This window comes from Typopeltis vanoorti, chromosome 12 (assembly GCF_054136105.1).
Source record: "Typopeltis vanoorti isolate ZY-2024b chromosome 12, IOZ_Tvanoo_1.0, whole genome shotgun sequence".
Classification (NCBI taxonomy): Eukaryota; Metazoa; Arthropoda; class Arachnida; order Uropygi; family Thelyphonidae; genus Typopeltis; species Typopeltis vanoorti.
The window spans coordinates 53,240,814-53,257,767 of record NC_143560.1 but is presented as its reverse complement, the minus strand read 5'-3'; the positions used below and the strand labels follow the sequence as shown (position 1 = coordinate 53,257,767).

At 36.8% G+C, this 16,954-nt stretch overlaps 1 protein-coding gene across 3 annotated transcripts in view; it reads right to left on the bottom strand.

Annotated features, from left to right (window-relative positions):
• Nucleotides 1–13,225, bottom strand: part of LOC150100793 (glycerol kinase 5) — a 329,559-nt gene extending 316,334 nt beyond the window's left edge. For 2 of the 3 annotated variants that reach the window (XM_090401274.1, XM_090401276.1), the window contains exon 1: nt 12,677–13,225. The gene's annotated coding sequence lies outside the window, so the exon portion shown is untranslated. The remainder of the gene's footprint in view (nt 1–12,676) is intronic. The other variant, XM_090401275.1, reaches the window with a different exon arrangement.
• Nucleotides 13,226–16,954: the final 3,729 nt, after the last annotated feature.

Genomic DNA, 16,954 nt, shown 5'->3' with positions numbered 1-16,954 from the left:
AGGGTAATCATTACAGAACATTTTAGTTATAGTAACATAGCTTAAAAAACACTAAGGAAAAGCAAAGTTTCTGAATTGTTTAGGAGCCATTTTTTAATATCTAGCAAAAGGAAAGATGGATGACAAATGAAAAGAAAAGAAATAAGTGTTGTATCTTGTAATATCCTCTCAGAATAGCATAGTGAAATGTTATATCTGTTACTCCCAATGGGTAAATGACTGCTTGTTCTATGGTAGGCAAGTACATAAAACAAAAAGGGAATGTGTCAAACTACAAAAGAAATTATAATGGCTCACAAGGCACATCATATGAGGATGTCACTGCTATTTAGGACCACAAAGAATGAGTATATTCGATCTGATAACCATGTGTATTCTCCAACTTTTTTTTTTGTAGAAGGAAAAATGAGTTTCCACAAGGCAGAAACCTTACCTCTTTATGAAACCACCTGGATCACTAAAGATTACTGGCATACAATATACACCCTTCCAACTAAGCCAATTGCACATTACATCTTCCCATGGAATGGCATGATTCCACAAACCAGGCCTTGTGAATCTGGTGAGTACTACCAACATAAAAACATACCTTTCCTCATTTGAAAAAATTCTAACTAGGCCTCTTGGTCATATGAATTTCAACACTCAGTGAAACACCACTACTATCTTGCTTACTGGATGCTTGGAATGGCTGTCACTAGAATGTCACCAGTTACTAGCTCCTCTCCCTCCATCTTTATTATCTGACCTCTATGGAGTCAAAGGACTCATTGTGGTCCATGCTCTCATGCCAAAAGATTGAGCCATGCCTCTTGAACCCATTCACTCACCACACTTTCATGCAATGCATTCAACTCACCAATCACTCCATGCAAAGAACTTGTTTCTCACTCCTCTGCTCACATCCTCCTTGTACAGCTTCCATTGATGGCCTCAAGTTCTACCCTTGCCTCCCTCTATTCTATGAAATATCTTCTCCATATTAATCTGGTAACAATCCCCCCCCCACAACTTATGTCTCTATCATATCCCCTCTTTTTCTATTTATAGGGCTCTGTAAGTTGCACTCCCTCAATCTCTTCTCCATATCTGACATTCCATAGAGATGACACTAAGTTAACTTTCTCCAATACATTATCATCCCCCGAAAACCAGGTGACCAAATCTATGCACAGTAATCCACATGTGGCCTGATCAAAGCCTTATACAGGGGAACCATAATGTCTTGCTTCTGCATGTCCTCCTCATTATTGCTATAATCCATTGGGATGTTCTTACAATTTGCAATATGTGATCCCTAAACTTCCAAGTCTGTCCACCATCACTCTCAGATCTCTCATTTCCTTCAGAATTTCTCCATTAATTGTATTCTCTGTATCCCAAGTTTGCCTACCAAATTTCACTTTCACAAGTAAGACCTCGCACTTTGCAACATTAAAATGATAGCTCCAATCATTTGCCTATGCACAGTCTGTTTAGATCCTCCTGCAAGACCACAATGTCTACCGTAGTCCTTCCCAACTTTGCATCATTGGCAAACAGCTGCACATCTCCAGTTAAGCCCAGTCCCAATGGCAGATGAAGGACATAAATTCTAATAGTACTAATAAGAGAAAATGTGTGTGCATACCTACAATTGTTGGTAATCATTTTGACAAACAAAACTAGAAGTACTGCTGAAAGCAGAAAAGATAAAATGGGACATCACTGGATTGAGTGAAACTCTGAATTTTGGACAAAAACAGTACTGATCTAAAGAATGAACATGTATGCTATAGTTATGGTGACAATTCCAGATCCTGGAGAAGAACTGGCTTCCTAATTTTATTCCATAAAAGATCAAATGCAAGAGATAGAATAAGTCACAGACAGGACTGCAGAACTCTACAGTAAAATAAATAGATGTTATAATTTTAATGTTGTTGTTTAGGGGTGCTTAAGGGTCAAAGCTGTATAACTAAGAGGAGACCTCCACATAGCCTTCCAAGGAATGCAGAGAACCGACCAGGGCTTCTGACCTAATGTCCAATCCTCACCTTCTCGTGGTTCACCCTGTTGGGTATCTACTTTGATACTGAACGTACGAGGATGGGCTGGCAATTTGGGATTTAGCCGACCAAATTGTATTCTTATTGGTTAAACCAAAATAAAAAATGATTGTACAACATGACAAAATTTCATGCCGGCTGGGGCATCGCCCGGTTAAACAAGGCCCCCGATGTTTTCGCCAGGGAACCAGGGCGAACAGCGAAAAGTCAGCTACTGGAACAAATCTGAAAACAAACCCCAACTCAACATCACCAGAGTTAAAGATCGGTACTATCAACGTAAGAAGCCTGAATGGCAAAGAAATGGAGCTAGCTGAAGAATTAGATAAGTACCAGATCGACATAATAGGGGTGACTGAAACAAAAAAGACCAAAACTGGTGAGATCTTTCTGAGCATTAAATACAAAATGTTAGATTCAGGCAATGACAATCAAGGAAAAGAAGGAGTAGCCATAGTATTCAACACAAAATACGAGGCTAATCTTCTTCAATGGCAGTCAGTCTCAAGTAGAGTAATGTCGGCAAATATGAGAATGGGGAACTGGACAATGAGACTTATTTGTGCCTATGGTCCCACAGAAGGTTCTACTAAGGTAGAAGTGGAGGAATTTTTTGATGCTTTAGAAAAAGCAACTGACACAATGAAAAAGGAAAAGTTGGTCCTTGTTGGGGATCTAAATAGCAGAGTAGGAAATGATTGTGAGACATACAAAAATATTTTGGGAAAATTTGGAGAAAAGAGCAAAGCTAATAATAATGGCAAATATCTGTTGGATTTCTGCTCAGGACATGGACTGGTTATTACTAACACCATGTTCCAACATAAAAATGTGCACAAATTCACATGGAGAGAAGAGGCTAGGAATAAGAAAAGTCTCATTGACTATGTTAATGTTGATAGTGATGTTTTCACCCTGGTGCAGGACACCAGTGTGTACAGAGGATTTGAAATTGATCACTATTTAGTCTTGAGCAGGATAAAATTGAATTTCATATTGAAAAGAATAACATGTAAGAAAGTTTTAAAGCGAATAAAAGTTGAGCAGCTCTCAGATGTGAACTGTAGACTAAAATACAGAAAGATTATTGAAAAGAAAATGAAAGAGTCTGAGAACAGGAATCAAACCTTGGAGATTCAGTGGCAAACTCTGAAGAAAACATTGATTCTGCCAGAGAGGCATGTGGTGAGGTTGTGTGCAAGGATAAAAAAATCAGAACACCCTGGTGGACACAGGAAGTTAAAGAGGCAGTGAAGGAAAAGAAGAAAGCATACCAAAAGTTCCTGGCAAATAAGTCAGCTTTTACTCTTACAGAATACAGAGACAAATGTAAGAAAGCTAAACAGTGTGTAAAACTAGCTAAACAAAAGTCATGGGAAGACTTTGGCAAGAATATAGAAAATAAATATCAAAAAGGTGGCAAAATATTCTGGAAGTTGTTGAAGTAGCTTAGGAATGGAGGAAAGAGTGCTGTAAAAGGAGTTAGAGATGATAAAGGTGACATGAAAACGGTAGAAAAAGATATCTTTGAAGTATGGAGTAATTACTTTGAAAAACTGCTAAATGAAACAAGCAGTGATGACAGCACAGTTATAAAAAACACTGACCAGGCATTCAGTAAGGAATACATATCCATACTTGAAGTAGAAAAAGCCATCAAAGGCTTGAAATGTGGAAAGGCAGCAGGAGTAGATGATATTCGACCAGAAATGCTGAAGTATGGTGGTATAAGAGTCTTACAGTGGGTGCACTGCATAGTTCAGAAAGCCTGGAGAGAGGGACGAATTCCCGATGATTGGAGTAGAGCTCTCATAGTACCCATATATAAAAAGGGAAATAAAACTAAATGTGAGAATTACAGAGGTATTTCCCTACTGAGTGTTCCTGGCAAGATCTATGCAAGTATACTTGAGAAACGGTTGAGAAGAATTGTGGAAGAAAAGCTTGGTGAAGAACAAGCTGGATTCAAGCAAAATAGAGGCTGTCAGGATCAGATCTTCACTTTACAACAAATAGTCGAGAAAGCATGGGAATATAACAAAGATCTGTATTTAAGTTTTGTCGATTTGGAAAAGGCATATGACAAGGTGCCAAGAGAGAAGCTATTCAATATGCTGCAGTTATATGGTGTCAATGGGGCATTATATCAAGCAATACTTAGTCTTTATTTGAGTTGTAAGTCAGCAATTAGAATTGAAGTACAGGAAGATGGTTTAATGTTAAATCTGGTGTGAGACAAGGATGTACATTATCCCCTTTGTTATTCATTATCTATATGGATCACATTATGAAGGAAAGTGGTATTAAACCTGATATCAAAATTGGAGATGTTAATGTCAGCTCTTTGCTTTATGCGGATGATGTTATACTTCTAAATAAATCCGCTACAAGTCTGCAAGATTCTCTGACTAAATTCAATAGCTGTTGTAATAGATATGGTATGAAGGTCAGCAATAAAAAGACAAAGACAATGAAAATAGGCAGAATCATTGAAAATGTCAACTGTGTTGTGAATGGAGAACCTGTGGAACAAGTAAAACATTTCAGCTACTTAGGCACGATTTTTACTGAAGATGGTAAATTAAATATAGAAAGAGACAACAGAATCAGCAAAGCTGGTATGGTAGTAAGTCAATTGAATAAATTCATATGGAATAAGAGAGAAATTAGTTGGAACACTAAATTAGCTGTATACAAGACAGTGTTCAAACCAATTTTAACTTATGGAACTGAGAGCTGGGTCAGAAGTAAAACACTTGACCAAAGACTAGAGACCGCAGATATGAGTCCTGAGAAAGATTAGAGGCGTGAACAGATGGCATCAATGGCAATATCATATGAAAAATGAGGATATTAGGAAAGAACTTGACATTGTCAGCATCCAGGAATGCATTAGCAGAGCTAATCTCAGATGGTATGGTCACTTAAATAGAATGGGAGAGGAAAGATTAGCAAAACAAGTGTGTTCTCTGCCAGGTTGGCAGGAAAACGACCCAGAGGAAGACCAAGATATAGGTGGATTGATACGGTACAAAGTGCCTTAGACGATAGAAATATCAGGTCTGATAATGTTGGAGTTTTGACAAGTAACAGACTGATTTGGAGGAAAATTGTAGATAGGAAGTTAATAATGATGTAATTTTTTCATATAGTACTGTCATATCCTGTACACCACTTGAGGATATATGGCAGGAATTGGATGATGATGTTTAATTTGTATATAAATGATATAGGAAATGGCTTAAAGGGAGATATTCAGTTGGTTGCTAATGATACAAAGTTGGGTAGCGCAATAAAAAATCAAGCTGAAGTTCAAAGTTGGGGGATGATTTAAATAAGCTGGTAAAATGGGCAAAAGATAATGGATGTCAGTTCAATGTGGAAAAGTGTAAAGTCATGCATTTTGGGATTAAAAGATTACCAGCTGTGCACTACATTGATGGAAAGGTACTCCAAGAGATTGATGAGGCTAAGGTGTCCAAGATTGCACATAGGATTACTTGGTTGTTGAGGAACACACTGACACCCAGAGATAAAGAGGTTATTATTCCCCTTTATAAAGCGTTGATACTTCCACATTTGGATTACTGCGCTCAGGTCTGGTCACCTGGATTCCTTGGAGATGAGGAGGCTGTGGAGAGGGTTCAGAGAAGAGTGACCAAGTTGGTGAGTGATGTAAAAAATGCTCCCTACATTGATAGCTTGTAGATTGCAGAGATTGGATGATAGGCAAAGAAGAGGGGATATGATAGAAACATTTAAATTACTGAAAGGTTTTTATAGGATTGATGCAGGGGAAATGTTTCAGCTGTGTGATAGTGATGGAAGAACAAGAGGTCATCCCTGGAAATTAAAGAAGAGTGTGGTTAACAAAGGTGTCAGAACAAGGTTTTTTGCCTGGAGGGTGGTGAATGAGTGGAATTCACTGCCTGACTTGGCTGTGAGCTCTTCGTCTGTAAATGAATTCAAGAAGAGGTATGACAGATATTGTTTTGCTAGTTTGGGTCTCCTGCGATGAGTCTACTGACTCCATGGAGATACTAATAATAATAATAATAATAAATTAAGAATTGTACTAGTTTATGCACCAACCTCAGGCCATAAAGAGGAAGAAATACAGTATGGTGCAAAAAGATAGTAATTAATAACTAAGATATGCAAAGGTGGTGAAGGTCACACAGAGGATTGCTGCAATTATGAGAAGGACACTGACCTGCAGAGATAAAAGGGTTATCATTCCATTGTGTAAGTCTCTGATCAGACCACACTTAGACTATTGTTCTCAGATTTGGTCCCCAGGCTTTGAAGGAGATAAATTAACTGTGGAAAGGATACAAAGACGGATGACAAAGATGGTTTCAGGACTGTACAAGCATAGTTATGACGATCGGCTGAGGGAATGTGGACTGCAGAGTTTGGTGGATAGAAGAAGGAGAGGTGATATGATTGAGACTTTTAAACTGTTGAGAGGTGGTTACAGGGTTGACACTGGGGAGTTCTTTCGCTTGGTTGAACAGCAGGAAGGAGTGATTACAAGAGGCCATCCCTGGAAGTTACGAAAGGAAACTGTGAGAAAGAGGGTGAGGAGTGGTTTCTTTGCCTGGAGGGTGGTTAAACCATGGAATGCATTGCCTGATGGAGTGGTGAGAGCGAGAACGGTCAATGAGTTTAAGGAGTGGTATGATAGACTTTGTGTTTCTTAAGGGGGTGGGGGATCTGCCCTCAATGAATCTTGACAGACTATGTTCTTGGAAAGGACCTCCCACGATAAGTCTTTTGACTCCATGGAGGCCTGAATAATAATAATAATAATATATGTTATGAAGTAAACAGGTTTATTAACAAAGAAATATATGTTTACACATGATATGTGCATCCACAACCCCCTATGCTATTGGTGGAATCTTGGTTGAATAAAGCATTAACGACAGTAGATTATGTATTCGAAATGGGTACCTTGTCTTTCAAGGTTTTGGTGTGCATGCGAAGGTTTTCTGTCATCTTGGAGAACAAGCATTGGGATGTCTGCAGGACATATGTAATTTTATCCCTTAGTTCATTAAGGTTTAAAGGCAGGTCATGGTGGAATACCCATTCCTTCAACATACCCCAAATGAAGGCATCAAGTGATGTGAGATCAGGAGAACATGAAGGATATGGAAGTTCTGTAAACCTCAAAATGAGCCTCCTGGGAAAGTGTTCTGATAAATAGGCTCTAGAACCAAGTAATGTGCAACAGGCTCCATCCTGTTGGAATACCTGTACATGAAATGGAATGTTTTTTCCACGACACAGTCTATGTACCCACTTGCAGTTTTTCATACAAACAGGAAAGTGTTCCCTCAGACCAGGAAGATTAAAGAAGAGAGCTTTTAATATACATATCTCCAGGCTATGTCAAAACCTTTTTTCCATGTCAAAGAAGACAAACCAGATGTTCTCATTTCAGGAAAGCATCTCTTATATACATTTTTAAATGTATCAAATTGTCCTATGTTGACAGTAAAAGAGCTATTTTTGGTTCCTCAATGAATGGCTGATTGTGCAAGCTCTAACCTATTGGTAGAAAATAGCTGCTCTTTCAATATACAAAAAAATCAGAAGGATCTGAAGCTGTTGCTTAGATTCTGGTAAAATTTTCTCCCAGTGTCTGCATTACCTTTGGAATAAGCAACAACATATCCACTATGTTCCAAACATAGACAAGCAGCGTGTTCTATATCTACCTTTCATTTTATACATTTTATTCCATGCAATTTTGGCAATGGTTGTTTGATGAATCGATGATGTTAACTGGATCTAAGATTGTTTTTGACTCTGACATTTTGCATAACGTTGGTCAATTGGTAGAGCCTCTGCTACTAATGGCTCAGTTAAGTTTGAGTGTGGTTAGTAGTTGGAAGGGAACCAATCGTTCGATGCTGTTGGCACACTCTCCCTTGATGAGTCTTTGGACTCCCTGGAGGTGTCAAATAATAATAATAATAATATAACATCTTGGGACCAAGAACATTTAAAAGTTCTTAAATTTGCTTGGTTGTGACAGGGTATCTATGAAATAAACCTTTCTTTGGCTGCTTAGCACCCTGGGTTCCACCAAGGCTTGGGATAAAGTGGAAAGCAAGATAATAGTTTTGGAACTGCAACTGTTGTTGCATGAACAATACAATCTGTTATATAGTTCACTGCTTCATTGATAGATTTTTAATCGACTGTTTCAGCATTAAATTTTGCAAGATGGGAGAAAGTATTCCAATCAGCCTAGTCCATTTTCAACATGGGCATTTGTGTAGAAAATAGTTCTTTGAAAACATTGTGCAAATAATAGGAAAATGATTGATTCCACATATGTTCTCTTCAATGTGGAAAAATGGCAGGGGAGCAGATTATAAAATCATTGTAGATTAGCTAGCAATATAACAAGTTTAGTTTAATCCTTTATCCAAGTGTGAGCAAACAAAGTTTGCACCTGAAAGTATCTTCAGAACTGGGGTAAGGTAGTGCAACACCAGGCAACTCGTTGCAAAGGTGGAGAAAGCTCTCATCACTCCTATCTCAGTATCTCCCATAATGCAAAGCACATCTCCTTGCAGATACGTGTAATGCTATGCATTAAGGCAAGGGTCACTACCCATGCCGGTTTCGACCTTTATTGAGGTCTCGTCAGTGGGAGCCAGGCCCAGTAGTGGAGATACAAAAGGCAAAAGCAATGAGAGGGCATCCTAACCTATAGGAGTTACCAAACGGTGTGCAACCTTATTATTAAATTACTCCGGAATCAGAGAAAGATGTTGAGAGTTTATTTTTCACTTGGTTAGGTAAAAATAAACTCTCAACATCTTTCTCTGAATCCGGAGTAATTTAATAATAAGGTTGCACACCGTTTGGTAACGCCTATAGGTTAGGATGACCTCGCATTGCTTTTGCATCTCCACTACTGGGCCTGCCTCCCACTGACGAGACCTCAATAAAGGTCGAAACCGGTATGGGTAGTGGCCCTTGCCTTAATGCATAGCATTACACATATCTGCAAGGAGATGTGCTTTGCATTATGGGAGATACTGAGATAGGAGTGATGAGAGCTTTCTCCACCTTTGGAACAAGTTGCCTGGTGTTGCACTACCTTACCTTATTCCTGAAGATACTTTCAAGCGCAAACTTTGTTTGCTCACACTTGGATAAAGGATTAAACTAAACATTATAGTCTAACCAAGTGAAAAATAAACTCTCAACAATTAGCTAGCAAGTATATGGAAGAAAGTACTGAGTCTATTATTCAAAAAGGGAGAGACCATTACTGTCAAGGATTTATTCAATGATACAACCTCATCAGTTTGTGTTGGCACTACCCCAAAGAGTGCAGTGTGCCCATTTAAGCCACTCATAAATAGTATGGGCTAAGACAGTTGCAAAATATGGTTATCAAGATCAATTTCATTTAAGCACCTGGTGGAAAATAAATTGAACATACTGTAATAAGAAATTCCATGGATAGATAGATAAATCGCTACTGCTTCCAAAGCAGAATTAAGCTGAACACAATGGAAAGGAGCATGTCTGCCCACGTGCAAACAACATTGAAATTTCATAAGGTAAGGTCCTCACCGGAAACAGAAAAGCTTGTTTCTACAGAAAAATGGTGATATAATTGATTTTCTGGTGAAACTCACAACAGTTTCACTGTAAAAATTTTCCTCTTGTTTTTGGCTCTGTAGACTTGTCCAATTTCCAGGAAATTGAGAGGCCTTGTCAAGTTTATATTTATCAACTGATTTGGGGAAGTATGGATGGCCAGTGTCTCTCTCTCTCTCTCTCTCCTCCCCTGGAAAAATATTTAATACATCTGATGTGTCAGGATCATTTGGTAAGTTTAATTTACTTTAATGGATATTGAATCATCCAATTTTTCTGTAAGGGTATCTAGCAGTTTATCTTTAAACAATATCCTTGCCATAATTTTTTGACTAGTGGATTCTCATTGAAAGGAATCATTTTGGAGTTGTTTCTGGAGTGAGACCATAGTTCATGCAATTGAGACACTAGAAGCACTCATGAACATAAAGTTCAGGTATGGTGAAATTATTTGCTAAGTTTAATTTACTTTGAGTGGATACTGAATTATCCATTTTTACAGTCAGCTGGATGACTGTTTTGACAGTTGCACATTTAGCTTTGTAGAATAAGATTTATCATGCTCTGTACTACAACATTGAGCACAGGTGGCAGAGCCACAGCAGGCACTTCTGGCATGCCCATATTTTCTGACATTTAAACATCTCAATGGATTAGGGATGTTCTAGCAGGACAGTTGAGATATTCTGCTTTTATGGATTTTGAAGGCCTATCAAAAGTAAGGATAATGTTCTTGGTCAGAACCAGATGAACATCCCTGATTATCAAGATGCACCTCACACCTGTCGCTCTATGATTGTTAAGCTCTGAACATCTCATCAGAATCAAGATCTCATTCTGAAATCAATCCTTTACAAGAATTGAGTATTTTATGAGGTGTTACTGTGGTTGGTATTCCACCCATTGATGTTGCTCTCAGCAGTTTCTCAGAATGCTGATGACTTGTTTCCACAAAGAGATAAGCAGAACCTGACTTCTTAAAAGTTTTGGGAGATCCTATCAGTCCTAAACTCTTTTGAATAAAGAAGGGTGAAAATTTCTCTGTTGGCTTTCCACCTGTGTGTGGAGATGATCAGAAACAGTGGTACATTTATACTAATATCACATACCTTTTATTTCTTACTTCTGTTACCAAGTGATATATCTAAAGTATCAGTAACTGTTTGGGACCTTGTTAGGATCCCAAGAAACAACTGAAGATGAATTCATGTTCAAGTTTTTTATTGGAAGGGAATGGGATTTAAGGAATTGGAGGGAAATTTAATTATCACTTCAAGCAGAAACAAAATGTCCAATAACAATTTGATCCAGGTTTTTTTTTTTTTTTTTTTTTTGGGTATAATGAGATCCAAACTAAGATTAAAATGAACTATTTTACACAGAATGCTTGAAGGAAATAGCAGGCTTATTCTGCTTATACTTTGCAAAAAGGGCTATAAACCATGCATTTTATGATATCCTCAGATATCAACTTTGGCAATTACCTACAGTTGCAGATCAAGTTGGTTGTACACCATTAAGTGCATTGAATTGTTTATATTTATATACTAACTATGGCTGCAATTAATTCCCCCACTTAGTACTAATCCCACTGGAACACATGCAGCTACTGCTCAACATCCATTCACAGTACAGTGCACCTTGAAATCCACAGAACAAGTTTCTTTTCCTCCTCCTTCATCCCTGCTACTGCTATAATGCAGAACAGTCTTCTCTCTGTGTTTCTCAAGGAATACAATATACAGTCTTTTAAATCAAATGTAAACAAGTTCCTCCTTTCCCAACCCACTACCCACATTACAGTATTAATGTACTATAGGTTGATCAGCCAACCTCTGGTGTATGAGCTCAATATAAAAATAAAATAAATACTATTTCATGTTTGGATAAACAGCAAAAAAGCATTCACGCAGACGAAATAAAACCAACAAAAAATGGGTTTGTTAGGTTTAGTTTCTGGGAAAATTCCCATGCTACTCCTCTTAAACACTATTATAGGCCTACTTTTGTTTAGGAGTGTCCCATATTTTAAATACATTGGCTATTATTACTCAAAAAAGGGGGTATATATATTTTTAGGGCATTATGGGTGAGTATAGAAGATAATTATAGCAAAATAAAAGAGGTGCAAAACATACCTTGTTTTGATTCCAGGATGTCTTCCAATTTCATGATCCTGCTTAAGGTTGTTTATAAAGAGGGGGGAGGGAGTGTGGGGGTGTGTTTTGGGTGGGAAAATAAATTTGGAAACCCGTGTTATGTATTAATAATATATATATATTATTATTGTGTTTAGGGGCACATTTTGTGGGGGGAAAGGAGAGAAGGGGAAGGGTTTACTTATGTGGAAACTGGGGCAGGGGAGGGGGGTTAACGGGGTGCGGACCGTTTCGACTGACCAACATCGGTAGGTCGACCGGAACGGTCCGTACCCCGTTAACCCCACCTCCCCTGCCCCAGTTTCCACATAAGTAAACCCTTCCCCCCCCACAAAATGCGCCCCTAAACACAATAATATATATATATTTATATATATTATTAATACATAACCCGGGTTTCCAAATTTATTTTACCGTCAAAACACATTCCCACGCTCCCCCCTCTTTATAAACAACCTTAAGCAGGATCATGAAATTTGAAGACATCCTGGAATCGAAACACGGTGTGTACACAAATTTTTCCACCTCTTTTATTCTGCTATAATTGCCTTCTATACTCACCCATAATGCCCTAAAAATATATATACCCCTTTTCTGAGTAATAATAACCAATGTATTTAAAATAAGGGACACTCCTAAACAAAAACAGGCTATAATAGCCGTTATTATAATAATGGGTTTGTTAATTATGCGGAGTAAAGTGTGAAATTATTCAGTAATAAAATCCACACATATCCTGAACGGAACGTATCAATCAAAACTGGCAATAGCGTTGTGTCACTGGTAAACCCCCCCCCTCCCCAAAAAAAATTCATAATTTGTTATGTAAATCAGTACCTTTTTAATTAAAAGGTGAATCTTTGCCTTCGTCATTTCGTGAAATTGTTGAAAAGTGATTTTGAAAACTGGTGTATGTTTCATTCCACACTTCGGCAAAACCCTAGATACGCACATTCGGCACTGTTGTTAGCTACTTCGATACCACGGATTTAAGAATATCGGGACGAATCTGGCGCGCAGATATTATTAGTGGCAACCACATGGACTACTGAAAAAAACCTGATGAAGCTTTAAGACTTCTTGTGTAACCCCTCGCCAACATTCGCAGGTTTCCTGATATACACGTTGCTGATAAATATATCAATTATTTTTACACTTACGGCATTGAGGAAAAATTATCTCCTTTAAAGAAAACCAAAATACAATGCGTAACTATCACTTGCAGCTTAACCCTGAAAGGTCAAGAGTAATTTAGGTATCATTTTAGAACTGCGAAAGGAATAACAATTTCAGATCTGCATAAAAAGCGGCAACCCATCCAACATTCATTTAACACGTTCACATTTTATGCAAAAGAAACACAATATTAAACCAACTCCATGTGCATTCAAGTACTGTTTAAATGCTACCTGTACAACGCATCATAAAAACGCGTACTCCCTATCATAATTAACATACACTTTTGCGTGGATTAAATAACGTAGCGCCATGTGCCATTGCACGATGACAGCTCCGCCTCCCAAGCTTTAAAAGGATTGTAACAATAAAAAAATAAAAATAAAAATAAAAAAAGCACGTATATTGTTGATATTATAAAAACTGAAGTTTCTAATAACATATAATCATTCAGGCTTGGGAGAATTATCCATTAAATAGATAAATCTATTTAATAAACTGATGTTTCTCGCAGTTAATCATTCCACTTTTGGTCGTCTTCAATGGATCATTGGTATTTGGAATATTACCTTCTGACTGAATAATAAAAAAAAAAAAAACGGAAAAAATTAAATAGGAATCACTTATTCTTGATAAGAATTACAAGCTAACTAGGAACACTGCATGGTTTTTCAAAGGGAAGGTAATTTATAGTAAATCAGTTTACTTCTTATGTTGAAGTCCTAAAGGAAATAGACCAAGATAATGTCTAATATGTGAGTCGTTTGGATTTCAGCAAAATTCTTTGTTATAGTTCCACGTAGCAACCTACTAATTAAATTGTGATTAAGAGATATTGCTAATCATCTAGTAAGATAGGTTGGAAATCGGCTGACGATTGACTCCGAGATGTATCATTTAGAGAAGTCTTTAAAGAGTCCAGGTAATTAGGAGAGGAAACAACATAGTTAGGTGTGGCCTTAGTTTCTTAATATGTTCATAAGCGATTTACATTTTAAGTATAAAAATCTCCCTATGCTGATAATGCCCATCGAAGACAGAGTAATCAGTTCTTTGGATCTCTTAATTAATTTATTTACAGATGATCTTAAAATTTGGAAGAGTGAACAGGAAAGTGATGTGTAAAATTAAAATCTTATAGGACAGAATGTGTTATTTTATAACAAAGTTGTATTATGTGGATATTCATTGAATAGAAAAGCTTTAGAAGAAGTAATAATACAAGGATTTGGGTATTTCGATGTTGATGAAGGAAATTGAATTTCAGGAATCATGTTATTAAGATAATTTGTAAAGCTCGTTAGATTGCAAGCATAATTAAAAGGAGTTTCACTTGAAGTGAAGGTTCATTTATGAAAGCATTAAACAATTGTCCCTATTGAAGTAAATATTACATAAGCGCCTCTGTAGCGCAATTGGAAGAACGATGGTACATTGTGCCCTTCGCTTTCACTTTTCATTTTATATCCAACGTTATTTTCCAGTTTTTCATGCTGGATTTCAAAAATTTTTGTACGTTTTCGCTAATACCGAATAGCTCTGTGCATTTTAAAATCCAACTATGAGGCACCGAATCAAACGCTTTTTTATAATCTATCCAAGCTGTATGAAGGTTGGTTTTTCTAGAATCATTTTGTCAATCAGCAATTGGTCTTTTGTGCCTCTTGAATTTTTACTGTTACCTTTTTGTTCAATTGGGAAAAGAATTTGCTTTAAGATAGCTGCATATTTTATCAGCTAGTATGTCTGTGAGCAGCTTAAAAGATGTTGGTAGGCAGGTTATTGTTCTGAAGTTTTCTGGGTTTGGACCTTTTTCTTTATCCTTTATCCTTGAGCCACTCTTTGCTTTTTCCTTCTAAAATATCATAAAATTGGTTAGCAAGTCTTTCGTGTAAGTCTGTTAGATATTTCAACCAGTAGCCATGTAATTGATCCCTCCTAGGTGTTGACCAATTTTTTATTTTTTTAGCTTGCTTTTGAACCATTTCAGTTGTTATTCTCAATTGGTCCATTTTTCGTTCTTGAGATTCGTTCGTAATTTGTTAAATCCACTTTGCCTTGTTATTGTGCCTCTTAGCTAAGTTTTACCAAAACTTAAGTGTATTTTCTTTGTCTCTGGTATTTATATTTATATTTTCTTTAAGGTTATCATTCCTGCAGCAATCAATTCTCTTGTAAAACTGGTGCATATATATATTGTGTGTGTGTGTGTGTGTGTGTGTGTGTGTGTGTGTGTGTGTGTGTGTGTGTGTGTGTGTGTGTGTGTGTGTGTGTGTGTGTGTGTGTGTGTGTGTGTGTGTGTGTGTGTGAGTAGAAAAAAGGAGGAAGAAAGAAAGGAAATCAAGAAGGCAATAAAGAAAAAAGCAAAAGGAAAAAAGTAAATTACAACTGAATGACCAAAGTTGTACAACCACAAGGTACATACAAAAAATAATTCCTTTCTTCATACAGCGTCCAACTTTAATGAAAATTGGTTCATGGGGTGTAAAAATGCGGACTTATGAAAACTGACAAAAATTATAATTTTGACTCAGAAAATCTCATCATTATCACTCTCTGCATACACCTACCAAGTTTAAGCAAAACTAAAAATTAGTACAATTATAAGCCTACCTACACACATGCAAATGAAAGAGAAGAGTACGCATGCCATCTAATCACCTGCAGATAACATTCCATAATCCTAAATATTGATACGTTTCACATAACTTTAACAATTACTTATGTTCATGGCAATGTAAAGAAAATATGCATTTATATCTAATGAATTAAACGTACATAAACATTTATTAATAATGTTTAATAAATTAAACATCATTAAACAATTAAATACTAATACGATTAAACATTATTAAACAATAAATACTTCCAATCCATATTTTAATGACTTACTATTTAATTGAATACAAATCCACATATGTACACATTTTAGAAAATCGATAAATTCTTTACGAAACATGAAAAAATATATAAAATGATGGTGAAGGAATCATGCTACGTCTCGCTTCCTTTGAATGATGCAACAGCTGAACAGGACAAAATTTGCACGTCAGTATATCTCTGAGATAGATGGCTTGGAAATAGGAAGTTTGTTTCATTTTCTTATTATTTATTATTACTAAAACTTTTGATAGTGTTTGTTTCTTTATTGAATTTTTATTTGATATAGCTTTACTTAATAAAATTGTATTCTATACAAAAACTGTATTACGTGTATATAAAACTCACCGAAGATGACAGTTAAGTGTTTATTTAATTCTTTTTTAATATGAGCCATGGGTTGCGTGCCGAAAAAAGTCGTTCACGGGCCACATTTGGCACCCGTGCCAAGGGTTCCTCATCCATGTCCTATAGAAAATAAAAAGGGCATGATATCCCGTTTTGACTCCCTACGATGTCTCCCTTTCGACAGAGAATCCCCCTCTTGAAATTTGGGTCTAGAATCTGCATTATTCACTACAACTAAGTACTTTCGTCAACCATACTGGGTTTTAGTGATGATTCTGGATTTCTCATATCGTGGTTCTTCTATACCTGAAGGTCTATTCCATAGGAGAGAGAGGGGGGAACCAGAACCATCTCATCCATATTGCATTTCGACGTTTTAAACAAAGTGAAAAAAAAAAAGAGGAAAAATTTGACTCTAAACCCTAGACTAGGTAATCCTTTTAGGATTTACAAAGAAGAAAGTGCTCAAATCTCATCTTACAGCTAAATTACTCCAAGTTAGTAGAATTAAGTTTCTTTCACTAGAGCTAACAAACACGAATGTACAAAAGCACATAGTTGAATGAAAACCAAAAGACAATATTAACGAAAATTAACGAAAGCAAAAGAAACCTGCAAGACGTAATGTTCTTTCTTAATATTTCAGGAAACGATACACAGCTCGTTTTCTAAAATATTCCCCCGACATTTGCAAACTCTCTTAATTCAACA